The sequence below is a fragment of the Schistocerca serialis genome, chromosome 4 (genome assembly GCF_023864345.2).
Source record: "Schistocerca serialis cubense isolate TAMUIC-IGC-003099 chromosome 4, iqSchSeri2.2, whole genome shotgun sequence".
Classification (NCBI taxonomy): domain Eukaryota; kingdom Metazoa; phylum Arthropoda; class Insecta; order Orthoptera; family Acrididae; genus Schistocerca; species Schistocerca serialis.
Genome location: NC_064641.1, coordinates 742,275,772 through 742,302,240, shown reverse-complemented (window position 1 = coordinate 742,302,240; position 26,469 = coordinate 742,275,772). Strand labels below are relative to the sequence as shown.

Sequence of the window (26,469 nt, the reverse complement as noted above, 5' to 3'; positions counted from 1 at the left end):
CAGACGAATGCCAAACACAAAGAAAAAGACCAATAAGGCTGAAACTTGGTGTGCGTTCTTTACAAAGATGCTACGAACTGAACATGACCTCGATACATGCCGGTGTTGCCATCTCTCGGACTTTGCACGGAGTTTTCAAACGCCCCTCGTATTTGAACACGAACGCTACCTATGCAATGCCGTCAATACATTGCAAATGTTTGTCATGGTCGGAACAGTATTCTCTGTAGTTGTGAGTGCATTATCTCAGAGCTATGTGAATTATAACGAGGGCATGTTGTTGGTGCTCGTTTGATAGATGCTTCGGTAATCCAGGTAAGTATTATACCGCATGAAGGGAACGCGAAAAAGCTTCATCTGCTAAGCAACTACGCGGACGAAAGTGTTTTTTCAGTGGTCGTGACAGACGGTCATTGAAGAGGATTCTGACGAAAAATTAGAAAACGACAACTGCAGAAGTCCTGCAGAACTCAGTGTTGCAATCGCGAACCCTTTCAGCCGAAGCCATAAAACCTGGGCTATGAAGCAAAGGAAGAATGGCCTGTTTCGCGGTGCTTCCAACTTCTGCTCGAAGCTACTTCCGAAGAGTCAAACATGGCGGGGATTCAGTGATTGTCTGGGCAGCCATATCGTAGCAGTCCACGAGCCCCGTGGCAACCCTGCAAGGCTGCGTTACTGCCGAGTTGTATGTGAGCACTTTGGCTGATCATGTCCATCCCATGGAACAGTGTTTGTTCCCCAAAGGTGATCCGTGTTCCAGGACGACAGGACATCTGTTCAAACAGCTCGCATCGTCCACAACTGGTTCTGTGAGCACTACAGTCACCAGATCGCAATATTATTGAGCCTTTTTGGCCTACTTTGGAGTGGATGTGATGCGATCACTATCCACCTCCATCAGCCTTACCTGAACTTGTCATTGTTTTGCAGGAAAAACCGTATAAAATACCCTTAAAAACCATCCAGAACGTGTATTTATCCATTTCGAGACGAATGGAAACTGTTCTGAATGCCAACGTCTTTCCTGTCTTTGTGGTGTTTCGATATTTTCGTCCACCCCGTGCATGTATTAATCGCGAAAACAGAGTTGACATTCGGCGCGGTGGTTGATGGGAGCGACTGTAAATGGGAAATGCCTTTACGGTAGCTTCTTTCAGCCACCGCGCCAAGTGTCTCGAACAGTAGATGTAGACGACGATCTGGTGGAATGTGGCCACCGATGCACGTGACATATAAAAGTAGAACAAGGTGAAGTATCTACATCTATATCTACACTCCGCAAGCCACCCAACGGTGTGTGGTGGAGGGCACTTTACGTGCCACTGTCATTAACTCCTTTTCCTGTTCCAGTCGGGTATGGTTCGCGGGAAGAACGACTGCCGGAAAGCCTCCGTGCGCGCTGGAATCTCTCTAATTTTACATTCGTGATCTTCTCGGGAGGTATAAGTAGGGGGAAGCAATATATTCGATACCTCATCCAGAAACGCACCTTCTCGAAACCTGGACAGCAAGGTACACCGCGATGCAGAGCGCCTGTCTTGCGGAGTCTGCCACTTGAGTTTGCTAAACATCTCCGTAACGCTATCACGCTTACTAAATAACCCTGTGACGAAACGCGCCGCTCTTCTTTGGATCTTCTCTATCTCCTCTGTCAACCCGACCTGGTACGGATCCCACATTGATGAGCAATACTCAAGTATAGGTCGAACGGGTGTTTTGTAAGCCACTTCCTTTGTTGATGGACTACATTTTCTAAGGGCCCTCCCAATGAATCTCAACCTGGCACCCGCCTTACGAACAATTAATTTTATGTGATCACTCCATTTCAAATCGTTCCGTACGCATACTCCCAGATATTTTACAGAAGTAACTGCTACCAGTGTTTGTTCTGCTATCGCCGACCGGGGTGGCCTAGCGGTTCTAGGCGCTACAGTCTGGAACCGCGCGACCGCTACGGTCGCAGGTTCGAATCCTGCCTCGGGCATGCGTGTGTGTGATGTCCTTAGGTTAGTTTGGTTGAAGTAGTTCTAAGTTCTAGGGGACTGATGACCTCAGAAGTTAAGTCCCATAGTGCTCAGCGCCTTTTTTTCTGCTATCATATAATCATGCAATAAAGGATCCTTCTTTCTACGTATGCGCAATACATTACATTTGTCTATGTTAAGGGTCAGTTGCCACTCCCTGCACCAAATGCCTATCCGTTGCAGATCTTCCTGCATTTCGCTGCAATTTTCTGATGCTACAACTTCTCTGTATACTACAGCATCATCTGCAAAAAGCCGCATGGAACTTCCGACACTATCGACTAGGTCATTTATATATATTGTGAAAAGCTATGGTCCCATAACACTCCCCTGTGGCACGGCAGAGGTTACCCGTTGAATTAATGCGTCGTTGCGTCGTACATCACTGTACGAGGTGCGGCGAGAAAAAAACCGGACTGATGCTGGAAAAAATATTTATTTACAATTATTTACAATTTCATGTTATCTCCTTCAATGTACTCTCCTCCTCGGTCTCTACACCGCTCCATACGAATTTTCCACTGTTCATAGCAATGCTGCAGATCTTTCGGTAAGGCCATACATTACTTCCGTCGCTTTTTCTTTTACTGCTTCAACAGTCTCAAATCTAGTTCCTTTCAAAGCTGACTTGACTTTAGGGAAAAGAAAAAAGTCACAGGGGGCCAAATCAGGTGAGTAGGGTGGATGATCTAAGATGGGAATGTTGTGTTTTGCCAAAAACGTCTTCACTGACAACGCACTGTGAGCTGGGGCATAGTCTTGGTGAAGGATCCATGACTTTTTTCTCCACAAATCGTTCCGTTTTCTCCTTACTCGCTCACGTAGGGTAGCCAGGACGCTAATGTAGTAATGCTGAGTCACTGTTTGTCCCTCTGGTACCCAATCAATATGCACAATCCCTTTGATGTCAAAAAAAACAATCATCATTGCCTTGAATTTCGATTTTGACATTCGTGCTTTTTTTTGTCGTGGAGAACCAGGAGTTTTCCAATGCATCGATTGGCGTTTAGTTTCGGGATCGTAAGTAAAAATCCACGATTCATCGCAAGTAATAACATTTTGTAAGAAGGTGGGATCACTTTCAATGTTTTCCAGGATGTCAGAACAAATCATTCTTCGGCGTTCCTTCTGTTCAATTGTGAGACACTTTGGAACCATTTTTGAACACACTTTGTTCATGTTGAAACTTTCATGAAGAATCTGCCTAACACTTTCCTTGTCAACTCCTGTTAACTCAGACACTGCTCTGATTGTTAAACGGCGATCTTGTCGAACAAGTTTACCGATTTTTTCAATGTTTGCATCAGTTTTTGCTGACAATGGTCTGCCAGTGCGAGTGTCATCACTGGTGTCTTCGCGGCCATCTTTAAATCGTTTAAACCACTCAAACACTCGTGTTCGCGATAAACAATCATCGCCGTACACTTGTTGTAACATTACAAACGTTTCACTTGCAGATTTTCCTAGTTTGAAACAAAATTTGATGTTAACACGCTGTTCTTTCTGTACACTCAACATTTTCCGACGCACAGACAAAACGTCAACTACTTAAAACAGACGCCACGGGCAGACTGAGTGCAGGAGGCAGATGAAACTCGAGCAGTAGGCGGAGCGAGAGTCGCGTGGCCTGTCACGTGACTCTCGCCTTTCAGCCTTATTGCATTCGTTTTATTGTTTCACCAGTACTAGTCCGGTTTTTTTCTAGCCACACCTCGTATACCCAGACAAAGTAGCGCGTGCCCGTACAGCTCAAACGGTTTGCAGAATTGTGTAGCCTGCGGTTACACAGCCGTGACTGATCATCCTCTCCGTAAGCTTCGAGAATAAATATGACTCTGCTGTGAGAGGCTGCAGGACGCCTGACTCACGCTGTAACTGTTGCTTTCTCATGCGGAAACTCTTATTTCCGGTTGCGGCCTGCATTGCATACTACACCGTCTGCAGGTGATAATTGTTTAATAAAATCACCAACCTTCCGTACCTGAACAGTTATGAATACAAGTTTTACTCGTGCCATTGGGAACCTTTTGTAAATTTCCAATGCTGTGGCGAGGTCACTAGGAAGGCACCGCTTGCGAATCGGCTGCCTGCTTTCTAGTCCGCTGAGGAACAAGTTTCGCACGAAGGTCTACGAAGACGTAGTAGGGCCACTATTACGCTGCAAAATAACTTTATCGAAGATTATTGTAAAACACGTTTTATAACCTGTTTGACAGTGTACTGGAGTACTTTTGAGATACGTTTTTTTATATAAGTTACGGCGTGGTCCTAGCTTTTTGTAAAGGAATTGTTGAGGATCTTTCACTCTGTAATTCTGATCAGGGTGGGCAAGGATTAAGGCCTGCAGAGGGGTTCAAATGGTTCAAATGGCTCTGAGCACTATGGGACTCAACTGCTGTGGTCATCAGTCCCCTAGAACTTAGAACTACTTAAACCTAACTAACCTAAGGACAACACACACATCCATGCCCGAGGCAGGATTCGAACCTGCGACCGTAGCAGTCGCACGGTTCCTGACTGCGCGCCTAGAACCGCGAGACCACCGCGGCCGGCCCTGCAGAGGGGGATTCGTCTGTGGCCTTGTTAAAATAACTACACCAGCAATAGTGTGAAGCTACTGTCAGAGACTGTAGAGAATCTGAATTGGTACGACTGGGGCACCAACCGTAGCTTGCTCCTTGCGAGTGCGATTTTCATGCTTTACTGCACCTTACTCGGTTTCGTATTGGTCTGCATGAAAGATAAGTCTACTGCTTGGCACCATCTTTGACCTTCACTTTTTTAAGCGAATGAAATGAACTGTTATTAGGATTTGTCGTCCAAGTTACTTTCAATTTTTATTCGTGTTTTCGAAGTACGATTTCTTGACGTATCCACCTTCCACAAAACAACAAAATTGTTTTCTTTCCTTTAGTTATTCGGACAAGTTTCGCCGCCAATGTACCCATCCTCTACTGGTGTGACTTGATTTCTATAAAAAGTACAGTATGGTTAAATTATCATCATTTGGGAATGCAAGTTTGCTCGACGAATCTCGATGATGATTTCTCGGGTTATCAGCAGACTCCAGGCGTCGTCCTGCGACAACGTTTCGACCAGTTCCCTGCTCATCATCTTCAGACGAAGACTTCGCCCGAAGATGACAAGCAGGAAACTTGTCGAAACGTTGCTGCAGCACGACGACTTGACTCGGGTGATAACCCAGAAAACTTCATTATTATGACTGACGGCGTAAACCATAATGTGTTGTGTTTTTTGTTTTTGTAGCTGCTCACTCACATGACATGCTCTCATTTACGTCGTAGATTTGTAAGGTGGCGTTCTTTGGTAGTGTCTGGATTAACAGCTCTCACTAGTAAAGCAACTATGGTAAAGCACACTTTTACAACTTTTTCGAAGTATTTCAAGAGTATCATTACTGATCGTGTTGTCCTTCATCAGTGTGGTGCATTATTTATTATTATTATATTATTATTATTTCCGAATAAGCCCATTGGAACTATGCACAGTACTTAAAGGTGGGCATTTGCCTTGTTTTCTGCCCAATTTTTTTCTCCTCTTCTTGTGGGCTTCCTTTCTCTCTTCTGACCATGTTGTTCCATTCTTCTTCTTCTTCTTCTTCTTCTTCTTTCGTTTTTCCTGTTAGTCAATTTTCCGTTCGTGAATTTTAGACCTGAAGATTTCGCGATTTTGGACATTTTCTGGTGTAACTCCTGCCAGGTTCACATCAATGTTGATCTCGGCAATCCATTTCATCGTGTCCGTTTCGGCTTTATGCCTGGTATCAAAGAAGTCGACTGCTTGTTTTGAATGTATATCTTGGTTAATTCTTTTACTGTGTGCGTGGAATCTGAACCTGCGGTTTGTAATGTCACTATGGATGTTTCCGCATAATTTGATTTTCTGTTTTCCCCTGTCAGTATTCTCCGTCTTAAAAATTTGGACCTATGATTTTTCTTATGACTTTGCATTTCTTGATATCATTGTTTTTAATGTCTATTTTTCTGTTTAAAATTGGTGTTTCTGATCAATAGAGTTATTCTGCTTTAATTACTGTATTGTAATGTCTGAGAAAATCACGAATGACGGACAAATTGCACCGATACAGCCACTACATGTAAAAGGAGACAACTGTTAACAATTATAGAGGCATTTCCCTGCTTCCTTTCCCGTAAAAAAATTCTCTCTCAATATCTCCTGGACCCAACAACATCATGTTCGTAAAACTGGCTAACGTTAAGCATGTTTCAGACCAAATATATTTTACCAAGGACAATTTTTAGTTCTGAAACTAATTCTGAAACATCAAAAAATATAAAGTGGGGAATTGGTTTGTACCTTTGTAAATTTTTAAAAAGCTTATGACTTAGTGGATCTTAAGTATTCTCAAAGAACAAGGTCTGGGCCACCAAGACAAAGTAATTATTAGTGAAACGCTAAGTGGCACAAAATCTAAGATAAAATACAGAGGAGAACTTTCGGAACATTTTGAAATTAAAACAGGATGGCGGCAATATGATGGACTTTCTACGTGAATTTTCAACTGTCTCTTAGAAAACGTAGTCCAGAACTGTCAACAGCTAAAACCGGAGTTTAAAATTCACGAACCTTTCAAACTGGGAACAACGTCAGTATCAGGATAGACAATATCAGGATATAGTCGCCTCGTATTTGTGTTACGAAGAGCCGACCGGTGTGGCCGAGCGGTTTTAGGCGCTTCAGTCTGGAACTGCGCGACCGCTACGGTCGCAGTTTCGAATCGTGCCTCGGGCATGGATGTGTATGATGTCCTTAGGTTAGTTCGGTTTAAGTTGTTCTAAGTTCTAGGGGACTGATAACCTCAGATGTTGAGTCCCATAGTGCTCAGAACCATTTGTACCATTTTGTTACGAAGAGACTATCCATTATCAGTTGCAGGTTGCCAATCTAAGTGCATCCAGAGGCAACAGAGCCTTGGTTTTCAACCAATCGCATAATTATCTGCCATATTTAGCCATCTGAGGGGGTACTTGATTGAGAAGTAGCGGGACCGGTCACGAAAACTGACAACACATATGAATAGGGCCTATATGAAGATGGTGTCTGTTTTTTCGGACATATAGTTAAGGCTAACCGGCCATTGACATTCTTCTGTGCGGATGCACACGCATTGCCCGAACGCTTACGGGATTCGGTAAGATTGTCTGCCGCGAGTAATGAGCCACTACGAATGTAGTGTGTGGACATTAAGTTGGGAATGTTTGTCTCACCGGGAGCGTGCAAGGGATAAACCCCTGCAGTCGCATTATCCTCTGTGCCTTCGGTGGCTCAGTTGGATAGTGTGTCTGCCATGTAAGCAAGAGATCCCGGGTTCGAGTCTCGGTCGGGCCACACATTTTCAATTGTCCCCGTTGATGTATATCAACGCCTGTCGGCAGCTTAGGGTCGTGATTTAATTATCATTTCTTCAAAACTGACAACGGCCGGGAGAGCGGTATGCTGACCACATGCCCCACCGTGTCCGCAACCGGTGACGCTTAAGGGTGAGGATAAGACGGTGGCCGGTCGGTACCGTTGGGACCAAGGCCTGTTCGGACAGTGTGTGTTTGTTTTGTTTGTTCTCAGTGAAAATGGTTCAAATGGCTCTGAGCACTCTGGGACTTAACATCTGAGGTCATCAGTCCCCTAGAACTTAGAACTACTTAAACCTAACTAACCTAAGGACATCACACACACTCATGCCCGAGGCAGGATTCGAACCTACGACCGTAGCGGTCGCGCGGTTCCGGACTGAAGCGCCTAGAACCGCTCGGCCACACCCGCCGGCCGTTGTCAGTGAATTGAGTGGTATGGTCCCTAAATTATTACGCAGTGACATCTATCCTCTGCCAGGAATTTTTTACTGATTTTCAGAAGAAATGAAACATGTAATGGATCCCTATACTTTTTCTAGATCCCACACAGTAATATAGTTTTGTAACAGACGCCATGCTTACACAACCGCTACTTGATGACAGGCGCGTTCTTCAGAACATGATGAGCTGTCCCCGGAACTTTATGTGTGTTCGTTCCGGGAAGAGTAGTAGGCTTTCAGCAAAAATAACGTAGCCAGAGGAAGGAGCTACTCTCCTCCATCTCGTTGCACATACGTCTCTGTCGTGTCATGACGTATGTGTGGCTAGCCGCTTCCGGTTAAGCGCCGCGGAGGGAATTTAACGTGATAATGAGACTCGGGAGTTCCTTCTTTTTGCTGTTGCTGGCTGTCCAGGCTCTCCCGGAGTACCAGATTTAACGTTTCTCGCGTAACTGTAATTAGCTGGCTGACATTATCGAGATTGCAACCCGGGAGCTAATCGTAACGAACTTTTCTTCCAGCTTACATTTGTTAGCGTGTGTAATTCCAGCACCACTGTTTTCTTGTTACAACGGCTTATGTAGCAAAACATTTACTAAGTCTACAACTTTGCTTCCTCCGTTTTTCCTCGAAGTTTGGGGCTTTATTGTGAAAACCTTACAAAAAAATTATGATTCGTAGTATTGCCCATCGCTGGCCACAACATTCTCATTTCGGATAACATACGAATTCCGGCCCGGAGTAGACAATATTCCATTGGAACTACTGACGGCCGTGGGAGAGCCAGTCCTGACAAAACTCTACCATCTGGTGAGCAAGATGTATGAAACAGGCGAAATACCCTCAGACTTCAAGAAGAATATAATAATTCCAATCCCAAAGAAAGCAGGTGTTGACAGATATGAAAATTACCGAACTATCAGCTTAATAAGTCACAGCTGCAAAATACTAACACGAATTCTTTACAGACGAATGGAAAAACTAGTAGAAGCCAACCTCGGGGAAGATCAGTTTGGATTCCGTAGAAACACTGGAACACGTGAAGCAATACTGACCTTACGACTTATCTTAGAAGAAAGATTAAGGAAAGGCAAACCTACGTTTCTAGCATTTGTAGACTTAGAGAAAGCTTTTGACAATGTTGACTGGAATACTCTCTTTCAAATTCTAAAGGTGGCAGGGGTAAAATACAGGGAGCGAAAGGCTATTTACAATTTGTACAGAAACCAGATGGCAGTTATAAGGGTCGAGGGACATGAAAGGGAAGCAGTGGTTGGGAAGGGAGTAAGACAGGGTTGTAGCCTCTCCCCGATGTTGTTCAATGTGTATATTGAGCAAGCAGTAAAGGAAACAAAAGAAAAATTCGGAGTAGGTATTAAAATTCATGGAGAAGAAATAAAAACTTTGAGGTTCGCCGATGACATTGTAATTCTGTCAGAGACAGCAAAGGACTTGGAAGAGCAGTTGAATGGAATGGACAGTGTCTTGAAAGGAGGATATAAGATGAACATCAACAAAAGCAAAACAAGGGTAATGGAATGTAGTCTAATTAAGTCGGGTGATGCTGAGGGAATTAGATTAGGAAATGAGGCACTTAAAGTAGTAAAGGAATTTTGCTATTTGGGGAGCAAAATAACTGATGATGGTCGAAGTAGAGAGGATATAAAATGTAGGCTGGCAATGGCAAGGAAAGCGTTTCTGAAGAAGAGAAATTTGTTAACATCCAGTATTGATTTAAGTGTCAGGAAGTCATTTCTGAAAGTATTTGTATGGAGTGTAGTGTAGTGTAGTGTATGGAAGTGAAACATGGACGATAAATAGTTTAGACAAGAAGAGAATAGAAGCTTTCGAAATGTGGTGCTACAGAAGAATGCTGAAGATTAGATGGGTAGATCACGTAACTAATGAGGAAGTATTGAATAGGATTGGGGAGAAGAGAAGTTTGTGGCACAACTTGACCAGAAGAAGGGATCGGTTGGTAGGACATGTTGTGAGGCATCAAGGGATCACCAATTTAGTATTGGAGGGCAGCGTGGAGGGTAAAAATCGTAGAGGGAGACCAAGAGATGAATACACTAAGCAGATTCAGAAGGATGTAGGTTGCAGTAGGTACTGGGAGATGAAAAAGCTTGCACAAGATAGAGTAGCATGGAGAGCTGCATCAAACCAGTCTCAGGACTGAAGACCACAACAACAACAACGAATTCCGTGGCGGAAGAAGTGGGCGTCTTTTGTGGGGATCCATGAATCGATTCAATTTTGCACTTGCTCATATGATCGGAAGTTCAGGTCAGCCAGAATGTATGCCACTGATCGCAAAAGATGGCAGTCAGAGAGAGCAACGTATGGAGAATACGGAGGGAGGGATAGGACTTCTCATTCCAACGTTTCCATGTATATTTTGACGGGTTTTGCGACATGGAGTCGAGCATTGACCTTCTGCCAAATTACCTTGACGTGTCTATCGCTGTATTGTGGCCGTTTGTGTTTCAGTGTTGGGCTCGAACGCATCAGTTGCTTTCGATAATGGTGTCCTGTGACTGTCTTGGTCTGTTTCAGTAGCTACGAAAACGTTCTGTCATCCCCCCGCCATGCCGGTCTTCGATATGAAAATCATCGTTATTAAGGCGCTGAAAACATTCTCTGCTCGTTCTTTCACTAATAGTTCCCTCACCATTGGTCTTACCCAGCATTTTAAGAGCCACAGCCGCAGATTTCTTCATGTTAAAGCAGAAAAATAAAAATTCTCGCAAATGGCGAGAAATGGGTACGTAGGTTGACGTACTTAATCGAGAATAACATTATGATGCAGTCACAAATCGCCTAATAGTTTCATGGCATTATGTTATTGATGCCTAAGCTTATTGTATTACATCTATGACCAACTACCTGTACCCCACTTGCCGCTGCTGCCGTCTGTTGCAAAACGGCGGAAGCAAAGTTGTAGACGTAACACATGCATATAACAAAGTGCAAGTTAGTGAACATAGCAATGTATTACTTCTGCTTTTACGTGTCGCATTGCGTGAGTTGCCTCATGCTTGGTATGGTGCGTGCTGTGCGACTTCCGCCGCGGTGTAGCGGTTGTGGTCGCTGGCTAACGATGGGCAGGTCACTGGTTCGATTCCAGTCTCCTGTAATCATTTATGATTTAATGTTCGGGAGTACTTTAAAGCTGTGGGATGTATATATTTATGTAATATTGGAATTTGCTAGAGCGTTGCACATAGTCCAATCACATTAATGTGACCACTGGCTATGTTCGACGTCAACGTGCAGTAACCACTCACAGACGGCAGGTTTTACCGCATACGTTTCGGTATATAATGCATGTTAAGGGGGGAGGAGGGACGCAAAAAACGGTTTAGTTGCAATGCAGCAACGGAGCGATTTATCTGACGTCCAAAACGGCGTGATCATTGGCGTTCAGGCCAAGGTAGGAAGCATTTCCGAAACGGCTAAGCTGTTCGTGTGCTACCATGGTTAAAGTACACCGTGCGTGGCAAAATTGCACTATCCAAAACGGGCGTGAAGGCAACCGTGGTGCATCGCGGGTCACAGATGATAGGGGTAAAGGCCAGTTTTAGAGACGCCTATGGGCAAGTGTTGAGCAACTGTCCGCCCAGGTGAACCAACAATGTCTCCTCAACGATTGTTCAGCGAACGTTTCTGCGTATAGACCTCCGCTTCAGGTGCCTGGTTCGTGCACCCGTGCTGACTGCTGTTCGTCGGCGACGAAGGCTGGAATTTCCACGCCAGTTCCTCAACTGGACGTCCACTGAGTGGAGATAGGTGGCCTTTCAGAAGTAGTACGTTTTATGCTCCATGGCTGTTGGCCTGTACGGCGTGAAACGTCTGTAAGCAAACACCCTGCAACAGTCGTCGGAGTATTATGATTTGGGGACTATTGTAGTATTATTTCCTGGAAGATCTCGTCATTCTGGGAGGCACAGTGGATCAACACAAATACGCACCTATTCTTGGGGCACACGTCACATGATGAGGAACTATTTGAAGGAAAACCAGCTATTCAGTCATCATTCCCAGAAGACTGACTTGCTAATCATACATTTCTCTTTCACTGCCATCCGATGACGCAATAGATCAAACATGAACCAGTCGATAGGCCCTGTATCGTATAGGGTGATACCAGTTGAATTAATTTAACTGGAATTATTCGAATGGGATCAATCAGGATTTGATAACTGAAATGATACCTCAAGTCTGTTGGGAAATACTGAAACCATATTTTAATAAACATGTCAGGAATTTAAAAAAATCTCAGATCTAAACTCGAACCCAGAACTCCTGCTTGTCAACCGCCATCCAAAAACGTCGCCACGACCCATTCAAATTTTATTGTATTTTCCTAGGTACGAATTGGGTATAAACTTGAGACTTACGTAATCGAACGTGGAAAACTGGCTAAAAACAACACTCAGGGTAGCCGGTGCACCATACCAACTGTCGTTAAAACACCACGCGAAAGCGATCCAGATGTAACCCATCTACCGTCTCGTAAGCTAGCATGCGTCATGTTGTGCTGTACGAATAGGTCAGCAATATACTCGGTGTGCAAAATGAAAGTGACCTGGAAAAAAAGGTTCATGCTTCATAAGGTAGGCAACGCAACTTACATCGTCTGTATTAGGTGCAGAAGGTGTAAATTTACAGCATGAGATTTTCCCTCTGCAGCGGAGTGTGCGCTGATATGAAACTTAAAAAATTGCTTTGAGCACTATAGGACTTAACTTCTGAGGTCATCAGTCCCCTAGAACTTAGAACTACTTAAACCTAACTAACCTAAGGACATCACACACATTCATGTCCGAGCCAGGATTCGAACCTGCGACCGTAGCGGTCGCGCGCTTCCGGACTGAAGCGCCTAGAAGCGCTCGGCCACTCTGGCCGGCGATATGAAACTTCGTGGCAGATTAAAACTGTGTGCCGGACCGAGACTCGAACTCTGTGAAGATCGGAATGTAGAAGACGAGGTACTGGCAGAACTGAAGCTGTGAGGACGGGTCGTGAATCGTGCTTGATTAACTCAAATGATAGAGCACTTGCCCGCGAAAGGCAAAGGTCCCAAGTTCGAGTCTCGCTCCAGCACACAGTTTTAATCTGCCAGGAAGTTTCAGGTGTAAATTTGGTTGCGTGTCTCAAGGTGCACGAAATATTTTCCGGACCACTTTAATTTGGCACTCCCTGTGTAACCACAATATTCAAAATGGCTCTGAGCACTATGGGACTTAACAGCTGTGGTCATCAGTCCCCTAGAACTTAGAACTACTTAAACCTAACTAACCTAAGGACAGCACACACATCCATGCCCGAGGCAGGATTCGAACCTGCGACCGTAGCAGTCGCACGGTTCCGGACTGCGCGCCTAGAACCGCGAGACCACCGCGGCCGGCAACCACAATATTTTCAACCTGAACAGATCACTGAGTATTGACGAAAAATGTTACTTTACGTGTAAATCTGTTTTTGGTGACTATATCAGGATTCATTGTTTGTTGCCTGTAATAGTAATGTGCACAAATGACAAATCACTCATGAGTCTCATAAATTACTTCTCCTTGTTTCAGGTGAGTGCCCTACCGCCATGTAACGAACTGCAGTACATCGTAAGTAAGTGACAGCAGCATACTAACCTAAGCTTCATTTCGCTTTGATGCTTACTCCTGTTGTGGAATGACTACCGGCAGCTTCAGACCAGCAGAACGACGTGTATTCCCAGATCTGAATAAATTTCTCCATGGAACAAAAAAATCCAAAACTATGTTGTTGTGGAAGTACCCAAAATACTTAGGAGGTGATAGACAAAACGTCACAAGCGTTGATGGCTTCAGACAGAAGATAGACCTACCAATACTGACGTTCAGAAACAGTTGAGTGATCTCTATAGACATGAAAGTGCCGCGTACTGATGTGAGACAGCGTTATCAGCACTTCAAAAAGGGCCTCATTGTGGGCGTCTATTTGGTCAGTTGGTAGAGTCGTCCGAATCCCAATTTGTGAGACATTCGAATGTGACAGTTACCCGATTTTGGATTGCATGGGCACGTGAGGGCAGCCGCATGTTTCGTCAAGGTTACGGTTGACCACGTTCGACCACTACAAGAGAGGAACGTCGCATTATGCACGAAGCACATGGTAACCCCTTCACATCTGCTTATGGCATCTGAGAAAAAGCAGCATTCTGTGTCATCCTGTAACATTGGCCAGATATTTGCAGCAGCTGGACTAGGAAATTGCCGATCCTCTTGTAGGCTACCGTTAACACAACACAAACGGCTGCTTTGAAGCCACGGCGTGACCAGGTAGCATAGACTGCCGATGAATGGCCTGGCATTGTGTTCAGCGACGAATCGCGTTTCTGCACTAGATAAAATGACCATCATCAGCGAGTATGGTGGTGACATGGGTAGAGGTCCCATTCTTCCAATGTTCTCAAGAGGCACAGTGGTTTCACTCCTGGTGTCATGGTATGCGGCATGAGTTGAGGTCATGGCTGGCAGTCATTGAGGGAAATCTAACAGCACAACGATAAATCACGGAGAACCTATTTCCTCATGTTAACCTCTCACATCCGAGATATTGGAGTGCCATTTCCAACAGTGCAATGCTCTTCCGCGTATGGCCCGTGTTTCTAGCAACTGATTGTTGACGTGCTCTCGTGGCCGGGAGATCCTCAGATCTGCCCCCAAACTGGACACGTCTGGGAAAAGTTCGGATGTCAACTCCAGTCCTGTGCCAGTAACAAGAATTTGACGAACCACTTTACACTAGCTGTGGGCCAGCTTGCCTCGGGAGGAGACACAACAGCTTTATGAGACCCTTTCCGAATTAGAGCATGCATCCAGGCCAGAGGGGATGCAACGTTTTACCAAAAGAGAGAGAGAGCACCTTTCGAAGAGGCCTTGAAGCCCCAACGATACCGACCGGCCGCCGTATCATCCTCAACCTTTAGGCGTCACAGGATACGGATACAAAGGGGCATGTGGTCAGTTTTCGTGACTGGTGTCGCTACTTCTCACTCAAGTAGCTCCTCAATTGGCCTCACAAGGGCTGAGTGCACCCCGCTAGCCAACAGCACCCGGCAGACCCGGACGGTGACCCATCCAAGTGCTAGCCTAGCCCGACAGCACTTAACTTCGGTGACCTAACGGGAACCGGTGTTACCACTGCGCCAAGGCCGTTGGCCGCAACGTCATACAGATACTGACAAGTTATTTGTAAATCTCAATCGAATTTGGTGGGAGACTGAAAGGCTGCAGGTGTCAGACGACAAACAGCGGTCGCTAAAATCGACCACAAAGACTTGGCGGACTTCGTGTAAAAATTGGTTCAAATGGCTCTGAGCACCCTAGAACTTAGAACTACTTAAACCTAACTAACCTAAGGACAGCACACACATCCATGCCCAAGTCAGGATTCGAAGCTGCGACTGTAGCGGTCGCGCAATTCCAGAATTCGTGTCAGCCTCGCCGCTGGAAGGAGGTTTTGCTTACCAGACTGCGCATCGGGCATAGCTTTTTCACAAATGAATTCCTCCTCCGGCGGGAGGATCCACCATTCAGTGAAGTTTGTGGAGTGCCGCTTTCAGTTCAGCATATTGTGGCTACGTGTGTCCTCTATACTGATATTAGGGCAGACCTCGGTCTCGCTGGAGATCTGCCCACCATCGTCGCAGATACCAATACCAGTGTTAAATTTGTGAACTGTCAGGCCTCATCCCCAAACTAGTAGGGAAGGGCGGCAGACTTTATTACGTTATAAACTGCTCCGCATGTGGGGACACAGCCTCCGTCCCCACCCTTGAGATTTCCTGTTGACTTTTCGTCAGGGCGCTGATGACCATGATGTCGAGCGGCCCGTCAACCCAAATCATCACCAGCATCATCGATTTTGGTACCACCGGAATAACATCACACACCCTCTCAAACCGTGAACTTTCTTTTGGTTTCCGCCTCTTCTCTATATCACACTCTTTTGTCAGGTGGTGTGTTTAAATAAAAGGTTTTTCAACAGCGAGCTACAGAAACTCTGCCTCTAACAAGTATTACTTTCATGTTGTAGGATGTTTCTTGAGTAATAGAATGGCAGCTATTACAAAGAGATAGCAGTGCCGTTCCAGATATAAAGCAGTCAATCCCTCAGCTCACCTGATGATGGTAAAGTGGTCTCTAGTCGAAATATTGTCCTCATTTGACACCGACATCTGGTCGATTACCCGTGAACTGTTTCGTCATGAATTACGTCAGGAGAAGCTGATGAGTCACAACTACTACACGACTCTGAGATTTCAATCCTTGTGATGTGCCCCACCTCGCATAGAAATTTGTCGCATCATTTTTCTGTTAGTTTTAAAGTATGTTTGGTATGTAGAAAAGAAATTATTTTTAAATTCAGTCTTTGTAATTTAGTTTTTTGTTTTTATGTTGTTGTTTCTGTAGATCTGGCTACAAGTAAAAATATTGTGACTGTGTCCAAAAGAAAACAACTATCATCACTTCCGACTGTAAAAATTTCGGCAGTACAGTTCTTGGTGGAACATATTCAGCGCTATTCACCGGTACACCTCACGTCATCTGCGTTTCCGGCAAGTTGCGTAGTTTGGTTTGTTGGTTCATCGGATTAGGGAAGGACGAGGAAGGAAGTCGGCCGTGCCCATTCACAGGAACCATCGCGGTATTTACCTGAAACGATTTAGGGCAATCTTGGAAAACCTAAATCAGGATGGCCGGACGCAGATTTGAACCGTCATCCTCCCAAATGCGAGTCCAGTGTTCTAACCACTGCGCCACCTCACTCGGTGCGTAGTTTGGACGGCGGGGATTAGTGAACGTTTCGTCCACCTTTTCCGGGCGCCAGTTTCACTGGGCACAAATTTCAGGCCGCGCGGTCTCAGGTGTCTTGTCACGGTCCGCGCGGTTCCCACCGTCGGAGCTTCGAGTCCTCCTTCGGGCTTGGGTGTGTGTGTTTCCATAGCGTAAGTTAATTCAAGTAAGATTAAGTAACGTGTAAGCTTAGGGGCCGATGACCTAAGCAGTTTGGTCCCGTAAGATCTTACCACAAATTAAAATTTTTTTACAGATTTCAGTGGGCGCAGATTCCAGATCACCGATGTTGACGGTTCGTTCGAACACGGTTAATTTTATAAAAAGGTGATGCGGACGACAAGAGCAACAGCGGCGGGTGCTGTCTGCTGGTGACGTCGCGGCATTGTCCACGACTCGGCGAGGGTCGCGTGGGCAGCGAATTCTTTCCCCCCATTGTTTACTAATGTCGGGCAGTGCCACGTGCGGCGGGCGGGTGAGGGCATACGTCACCGCGGCGGTTTATGGCCTCCGTCTAATGAACCCAGCAAAGTGAGATCCAGCGTGCGCCACGGTTGTCTCGTATCTCTGGCTTCGCAAATTTAGCCTCGGGCAGCCTCCTGTAACTTCACATCATCTCCTCAACTCCCCCGAAGGGGGGCAGTGCTGAATTTGCTTAGAACTCGTTGTCTCCAGCAATCGCAGAATCTCATCTTTCCATTTATTTTGCTCTATATTTTTTCTGTTCTTGTTTAGTGATGCCTGAATGTATGTGCTTCGGCCTATTACAAATCTGAGGAATGTAGTAGCAGATGCTTATATTTGTACAAGGTCTTTTCTTCCGTTGGAGCCCAGTACATCGACCCATTCATTAGTGTAGAAATTGTCTCACTTTGCCCTATTTAATTTGGATCTGTTTTATCGCTTTCTAGGCGCTTCAGTCCGGAAACGCGCTGATGCTACGGTTGCAGGTTCGTATCCTGCCTCGGGTATGGTTGTGTGTGATGTCCTTAGGTTTGTTGGATTTACGTAGCTCTAAGTTTAGGGAACTGATGACCTCAGATGTTAAGTCCGATAGTGCTTAGAGCCATTTGAACCATTATCGCTTTCCCTTCGACAGTTCTTACGATGATATGTCGTATCCTCTGTCAGGTGTTAGTCATGTTAATTAAAACTCTGTTCTTCTCGGAAGTTATAACATACGCGGTGTTAATTATTGAATTACAGCTAGTCACAGAGGCCCAAGGTCGTCGAAGTTTGGTAGCTATTGTAATGCGTTAATGCGGAACTGATTTACTCCGGAAAAAAGTTCCAATTTTGGCCAGCAGTTGCAGATCTGGCGCTGTGAATGCAAGAAAGGCGTATAGAAAAGTTTATATAGGTAATGGATTACCTATATAACGAACGGAACGTGGGCAGAAAAGGTCAAACAAATGAGACAGGCATTATGTTATTTGTTAACCGGGGACTTAGAAACGACGGAGAGGTTCCGTCCCCGCCGCAGCCGCAGTGGTCCACAACCCCACGACGACTTCTGCAGTCCACTTCACCCCTCCGCCGCCCCCACACCGAACCCAGGGTTATTGTGCGGTTCGGCCCCCATTGGACCCCCTAGGGAACGTCTCACACCAGATGAGTGTAGCCCCTGTGTTTGCGTGGTAGAGTAATGGTGGTGTACGCGTACGTGGAGAACTTGTTTGCGCATCAATCGCCGACATATTGTAGCTGAGGCGGAATAAGGGGAACCAGCCCGCATTCGCCGAGGCAGATGGAAAACCGCCTAAAAACCATCCACAGACTAGCCGGCTCACCAGACCTCGACACAGAGCCATCGGGCGGATTCCTGCCGGGGACCAGACGCTCCTTCCCAGTCCGGAAAGCCGTGCGTTAGACCGATCGGCTAACCCGGCGGGCGGCATAATGTTGATTTTATAATAAACCGCCACTTACAAAATTTGTTCAGTATGAGCACAGGAGACGTCGAAGAGATGCTGCATCCGTAAAACGACGTGATCAACAATTACTCGCAGCACTTCCGGTGGAACCTGAGCAACGTGTTCTTGTATACTGGTCTTCAGATCAGGTAGAGAGCGAATGTGTCCCTGGTGAACGCGTTCTTTTAGGTATCCCCAAAGCGAAAAGCCACATGGGTTCAGGTATTATTGCGAGCTATCCAACTGGAAAACATCGGGAGATAACAGGTTCGTGGGAAGTTGCATTAAAGAGATACTCCTCTGGGCGAGCGACATGAGCTGTTGCCTCATCTTGCATGAAAACAGTACTTTCTGCAGAGTTGCGCTCTTCCAAGGCAGGAATCACATGATATACAAGGAGGGCTCGGTAAGGTGCAGAGGTGACGGTACACCAGACAGGCCCTCTGGGTGTACTCTTTTTCGGAGAAGAACGGACCGAGAATAAAGGTGCTTGTGAAACCACATCACACAGTCAAATACTGGAAGTGAAGTGGCTCTTCGTGCGCAACTAGCGGTTTCACAGCACCTCAAATTCGGCAGTTCTGTGTATTCACTGCAGCCTGGGGTGTAAAATGTGTCTCTTCACTCGGTAGAATATTGCCCGGCCACGTGTCATCAATGTCGATCCACGCAAGAAACAGAAGAGCAAATTCGCAGCGTTGCTACGGGTTATGAGGTTTCAGTTGCTGCTCCGTCTGGATCTCGTACGTGTACCTGTGTAAAATAAACCGCTAAACTGACCATAGCTTTGGCCATAGGGTGGACAATTGTCGCGACACTCCACGAGCACTAGTACTACTCGTGATACGTGCTGCATGGTCAGTTACAACAGCAGCATCGTCAATAGCTTCCACAGGGATAGGATGCCTTCCTCTCTCAGGTGCCACACCAAGTTCACCAGTGTTCTAGAATTTCATTTAAACTATTAAATGACATCAGACCTCCTCAGACCTTTCAGTCGGCGATACTCCCTCAATGCAGCACTGTAATTGCTGGCGTTCACACAAAACAGTTTCACTAACAGCGCATGGTCTCTCTTCTCGAGATTCGTACTGTTCACTCACTTCGTGGCTTGTCAAATGAAAGCGTGGAAGTCATACCGCCATACAGTGTAGAGCGCCAGATATTCACCTGGTGGCCAAAACTAGAACTAATTTTTCCGGCGTAAATCGGTTCCTCATTAACGCATAAGCGTATCTACCAAGTTTCGCTTCCATACGATAGTTATAACCCACATTGGACCTCCTTGAGAACAGCTGCACTTTAATTATAACCGCCCGGTACGTAGCGTTACGAAAATATTTTATTTACCTCGGTATCATACAGTGTATGTGGAATTTTGGTTGAAGCGATTTGTTTAGCAAGAACGTCATTCGTTTAGTTTCAGTGATTGAAATCGAAGCTAACTGATGTTGACAGTGAGTTCGTACTTTCTTGCATTATAACGTGTTTGGCGGAACATTTAACAGCCAACTGCCAACTGAACAGTGTTTTGCTGCCACAGCCATTTTCTACTAGTGAAAGTCTTATAAAACTTTCCATTCTAGAAAATGAGACTTGGATCAAAGTACCCACTGGTAAGGGCGCAAAGGTGATGAAACTTTTTGGGCATTGTTTGCGTAATAGGTGGACATACATTCCCACAATAAACTGGCAAGGAATCTCAGGTTTCGACTTTAAATTATTGTCAGAAATTAGTGCTCCACTACAGTACGTAACTTTTTCTGAGGCATATAACAACCTACTAACGTGCTAGTGGGAGATACAGAAACACCAACGAACAAAGCGTGACATGCTTCAGAAATAACTATGAAACGACCGTATGGCATTGTTGGTCGGGATGTCCTAGTCGGGCCCATTTCAGTCGGCGCCACATTGGGCGACTTGCGGCCTATGATGAGGATGAAATAATGATGATAACACAACAGCCAGTTCCCGGGCGGAGAAAATCTCCGACCCGGCCGGAAATCGAACCCGGGCCCAGTGCATGGGAGGCAAGCACGTTACCACCTAGCTAAGCTGTCGGACAGAAATAACTATGATATGATGATGAAGTCCCATGCTTTTTGACAGAGCGTAGGGGAACGATGCGGGAGATCGCACCGCCGTACTAGGCAAGGTCCGAGTGGAGGTGGTTTGCCGTTGGCTTCCTCCGACCGTAATGGGGATGAATGATGATGATGACGACACAACAATACCCAGTCGTCTCCAGACAGGTGAAAATCCATGAGGTCGCCTTGAATCGAACCTGTGCTCGGGAAGCGAGAACGCTGCCGCGAGACCACAAGCTGCGGACAACTATGATATAGTGGGACTCAAATTAGTTGAACTGTGTAAAATTGACGCCATTCGTGAAAATCTGCTGATGACTTGTCGAAAACGCTCGCGGCAATAAAATAGCGTTCAACATGGGCAGCCTTGTAATTATTATAAACTACGCTCGGAACGGCATTGCATGTTTTAGTAATTATGGACAAAACAATATAACAATGCGTTCCTCAATCTGTAGTTTCCATTTTTCACCCACATCAGGGTGTTTCTTCCTTCCCGATTCCCCTGCCTTATTACCTGGTTTACTGTATCTTAGGTAACATGTATTCTAGTCTCCGTTACGATTCTTGTGATGTTATAGACAATGTGGATAACTTAATGTTTCGGGTAATCCTTTCTTTCACACTGTCTATATGCCATCGAAAATTGTCTGAATAGCAAGCGTATTTCCAAATTACTACTTCTTAATTTTCGTGCAAAATAGTAGTTACTAACAGGGAACAGCAATTCTTATTTCGATCAAATTTGGTGCATATGTCCTGCACTGCTGTATCTGATGGAGTCGTCTAGTTTGGAATAGTTGTGCAGTGGCGGAAAGAATTAAAATGAGACTGGATTTCATTTGACATTAAAAATTTAGTCGGCGAAGAATCGTCACAACTCCATAAATAATAGCGATTCTAGTCCCGAATCTTTAGGAGGGTTAGAATCTTCCACTGTCTTCGAACGATTTCGAAAATATAACTTTTCGTTTATGAGTTCACGGCATAAGTACGACGCGGAAGGCGTTGGTGCGATATTCTCTCTGCAATATTTTCCCGCGCAGGTACATTTGTGTTTCCATATCATCCCCCTCCCTCCCTTTCGTATTTATAGTGTGTTCTTAAATCGACGGTGCACGTATTATTTACTGACCAGAGGCTGTAAAGCTCATTTCCCCCTAACTGAATGTATACTAAATTGAGCAAAACCTTCCTCAGAATGCACACATTCATTCTGCAGCTTCTAAACTGATCAACACATATGCTGTTTTTTATTCGGTAATGCATAACGTTTCCATGCGACAGTTAACGTAGACAGCGTGTAGTAAGAATAGTACTGGGAAACGAGACACAGTTAAGGAAGTTGTGACGGTCAATGATGTTATCGCCGGCTCGTTTCGTGTTGTATTTATGGCCCGATAACCTTGTTAATGTGGGTGTACCAGAGCGGAAGCTGTTCCTGTTGGAATGGCTCGCATAAAGAGAAATATTGTTTCACATCGTATAATTACTGTCCGTAGAAAGGAAAGTCAACATATTGTAAGCCGATCGGAAACCGGAGAAATTTATATATTTACACTCGGCAGCCGCCAAGCTACGGAGCAGAGGTGAGACGAAGTGGAGCAAACAGCGGTCCCCAACCCGAAGATTGGTTTGAGCATCTCAGTTCGTTACAAGGACTCGTCCTATCCGAGGTATATGCCCTTGTTTTCCTCCGATATTTTGAGTTGACTTACCCAGTTAGTTTAGTAGGACCTACGATTTAATGTTGACTCCGAGCGACGTACAGTTTGGCGTTTCTCACAGTAATAAATATTGCCAGATTTGAAAGAGGCGAACGCTCCTTGCGTATTGTGTGCATGGGTTAAGGTACAGACTCAGTCCATGGGGCGCACCCCCATAGGGAAGCGTGAAACACTAATAGAGTGGGACTAGCTAATTGAAAAGAAAAAATTACGGATTCAAAAATCAATTAACTTACTGAAAGGAGAGTAAAGCGAAATACATTCTGACATTATAAAAAATTTAACTAAAATTACATTGCTATAACCCATACATATTATAAAATGTGTGTGTGTGTGTTTGTTTGTGTGTGGTGTGTGTGTGTGTGTGTGTGTGTGTGTCTACCGGTCATAGTTCAGGAGACATAACGTCACAAACCCTGAGATGCGTAAAAAATGCCGTGTCTTGCATGTAGTTTTAATACATTTGTTCTTTACTACTAAGACACTCCTACAGGCGAGTCAGCTTAAGGAAATCCCTGACATCTGGCAGTTCTTTTGACAGCTTTAAACTGCGAATCGCAAACGCCTGCAGGCGAAAACAATAGCTGTCTATAGAGCTATGAAGAGGCGTTGCCGGAGAGATATCTACAAAGTCGCGTAGTAGGCAAGCGAAGCAGCTGCGGCTAGCTGCCTCGACATGAGAACTTGTATTTTGCGTACTATGTTTCTCAATCTGGATACTATACTTACACATTTGTACATTATGTGTATTTATTTCTGCCACTGTTTGATAAATTTAGTGGTGTTTCCACGAATACATGGAAATATTTTCCATATTACTCTACAAATGCAGGTAATTTCTTGTTTTCATTTCTAATAGAAAATTGACAAAATGAATACCCGAATAATGTCTGCTTTGTCAGCTAGTATACTTATTAATATGGCGGTATGTATATTGCGCATTGAATTTAATAATTAACTTTCCAATTCTACACTGATGAACCAAAGAAACTGGTACACCTGCCTAATATGGTGTAAGGCCCCCGCGAGCACGCAGAAGTGCTGCGACACGACGTGGAATGGACTCGACTAATGTCAGAAGTAGTGCTGGAGGGAATTGACACCATGTATCCTGCGAAGCTGTCCATAAATCCGTAAGAGTACCAGCACATTGTAAGGCATCCAAGATATACTCAAACAGGGTGCTTACGTCCGTGTCTCCTGTCAGAACCGTATCTAGGCGTATCAGGGGTCCCATATCACTCCAACTGCACACGCCCCACACCATTACAGAGCCTCCACCAGCTTGAACAGTCCCCAGTCAAATATGCAGGGTCCATGGATTCATGAGGTTCTCTCCATAGCCGTACACGTCATCCGCTCGATAAAATTTGAAACTAGACTCGTCCGACCAGTCCAATGTCGGTGTTGACGGGCCAAAGCGAGGCGTAAAGCTTTGTGTCGTGCAGTCAAGGGTACACGAGTTGGACCTCAGCTCCGAAAGCTCTTATTGATGACATTTCGTTGAATGTTTAGCACGCTGACACTTGTTGAAGGCCCAGCATTAAAATCTGCAGCAATTTGCGGAAGGGTTGCACTTCTGTCACGTTGAACGATTCTCTTCAGTCGTCGTTGGTCCCGTTGTTGCAGGATCTTTTTACGACCGCATCGATGTCGGAGATTTGATGTTTTACCGGATCCCTGATATTCACGGTACATAAGTGAAATGGTCGTGCGGGAAAATCCTCACTTCATCGCTACCTCTGAGATGCTGTGCTCCATCGCTCGTGCGCCGACTGTAACACCACGTTCAAACTCACTTAATTCTTGATAACCCGCCATTGTAGCAGCAGTAAGCGATCTAACAACTGCACCAAACACTTGTTGCCTTACATAGGCGTTGCCGACCGCAGCACCGTATTCTGCCTGTGTACATATATCTCTGAATACGCATGCCTATACCAGTTTCTTTGGATCTTCAGAGTAGTTTAGTAATTATCAGTGATTCCCTTTGAGCCTGGCATGCAGAGAAAAGCTTTTCGAAGGAGGGTTTATTATTAGAAATATACACTCTTGAGATCTTTTTGTGAGTTTAGCTGAGATCTATATTCTGTCTACGAAGCAGTCAACACAGAAAATCCGGTTTCGCAAAGGTAGGATGTTGCAAACGGTAATGGTATACGATATGCTCTTGTTGTCAGAGCAGCAAAATTCGTCATGCATCCCTGCCAAATTTCAAAGAAAGCTTTATTACTGAATTGCTTTTGATTTCTCCACTTTCTGTGAAGTCCATCAAAATATTCCCGAGCATTTTGAAACGGATCCCTAACGCACTCGTAACATGGTACCATGTTTTCGTCAGTAGTAAATATACTTGTCCTTGGTAATTTATAAGGCTTCTAACGTTGCAGCTCTAGCGCCAAAATAGCGTATCAGGAAGAGGGGGAGGGGGGGATGATGAAAATTGTTGTTGAAGGATTGGGAAACGCTGGGCTATTTATGACTATGTTGAATCCTCTCAGCAGAGAAGTGTACTGAAAGTTCTTCACAGCTTAAAACGGTGCTCGCGAAAGGTAAAGGACGTTCTATATTTACAACGTCCTGCGCCGTCATAGCCGCCGCTGGCTATAACGTGCCTCGTTACCCTTGGTACTGAGTACCATAATCTGGGGAGCGTTAGAAGTGCACCACTTAGCCTCTAATGACCGGATACCTTCAATCAAACCCCTTCCTCTCTCCTCTACGGGAAAGTATGATGATATCATACTCAGTGAACCGGCGAAAAATATTGCGCGCCCATTATGAATGCTCTCTGGTCACAGAGGTCGAATTGGACGTGTAATCTGTTTCATTTCAACTACGCCATCCGCGATACGGCATTGAGGATATTGATGGAACGGTGACGCAAAGAAGCTGCGGGACCCTCGATACGACTGTTGTTGTTGTGGTCTTCAGTCCTGAGACTGGTTTGATGCAGCTCTCCATGGTACTCTATCCTGTGCGAGCTTCATCTCCCAGTACCTACTGCAACCTACATCCTTCTGAATCTGCTTAGTGTATTCATCTCTTGGTCTCCCTCTACGATTTTTATCCTCCACGGTGCCCTCCAATGCTAAATTTGTGATCCCTCGATGCCTCAAAACATGTCCTACCAACCGATCCCTTCTTCTAGTCAAGTTGTGCCACAAACTTCTCTTCTCCCCAATCCTATTCAATACCTCCTCATTAGTTACGTGATCTACCCATCCAATCTTCAGCATTCTTCTGTAGCACCACATTTCGAAAGCTTCTATTCTCTTCTTGTCCAAACTAGTTATCGTCCATGTTTCACTTCCATACATGGCTACACTCCATACAAATACTTTCAGAAACGACTTCCTGACACTTAAATCTATACTCGATGTTAACAAATTTCTCTTCTTCAGAAACGCTTTCCTTGCCATTGCCAGTCTACATTTTATATCCTCTCTACTTCGACCATCATCGGTTATTTTACTCCCTAAATAGCAAAACTCCTTTACTACTTTAAGTGTCTCATTTCCTAATCTAATTCCCTCAGCATCACCCGACTTAATTTGACTACATTCCATTATCCTCGTTTTGCTTTTGTTGATGTTCATCTTATATCCTCCTTTCAAGACACTGTCCATTCCGTTCAACTGCTCTTCCAAGTCCTTTGCTGTCTCTGACAGAATTACAATGTCATCGGCGAACCTCAAAGTTTTTATTTCTTCTCCATGCATTTTAATACCTACTCCGAATATTTCTTTTGTTTCCTTTACTGCTTGCTCAATATACAGATTGAATAACATCGGGGAAAGGCTACAACCCTGTCTCACTCCTTTCCCAACCACTGCTTCCCTTTCATGCCCCTCGACTCTTATAATTGCCATCTGGTTTCTGTACAAATTGTAAATAGCCTTTCGCTCCCTGTATTTTACCCCTGCCACCTTCAGAATTTGAAAGAGAGTATTCCAGTTAACATTGTCAAAAGCTTTCTCTAAGTCTACAAATGCTAAAAACGTAGGTTTGCCTTTTCTTAATCTTTCTTCTAAGATAA

The 26,469-nt window shown here is 45.0% G+C and overlaps 1 protein-coding gene and 1 pseudogene across 4 annotated transcripts in view; one reads left to right on the top strand and one right to left on the bottom strand.

Annotated features, from left to right (window-relative positions):
• The window catches only part of LOC126473263 (integrin alpha-PS1), a 595,899-nt gene that overhangs the window by 53,114 nt on the left and 516,316 nt on the right, over positions 1–26,469 (top strand). The window lies entirely within an intron of this gene.
• Positions 14,945–15,063, bottom strand: LOC126476037 (5S ribosomal RNA; annotated as a pseudogene).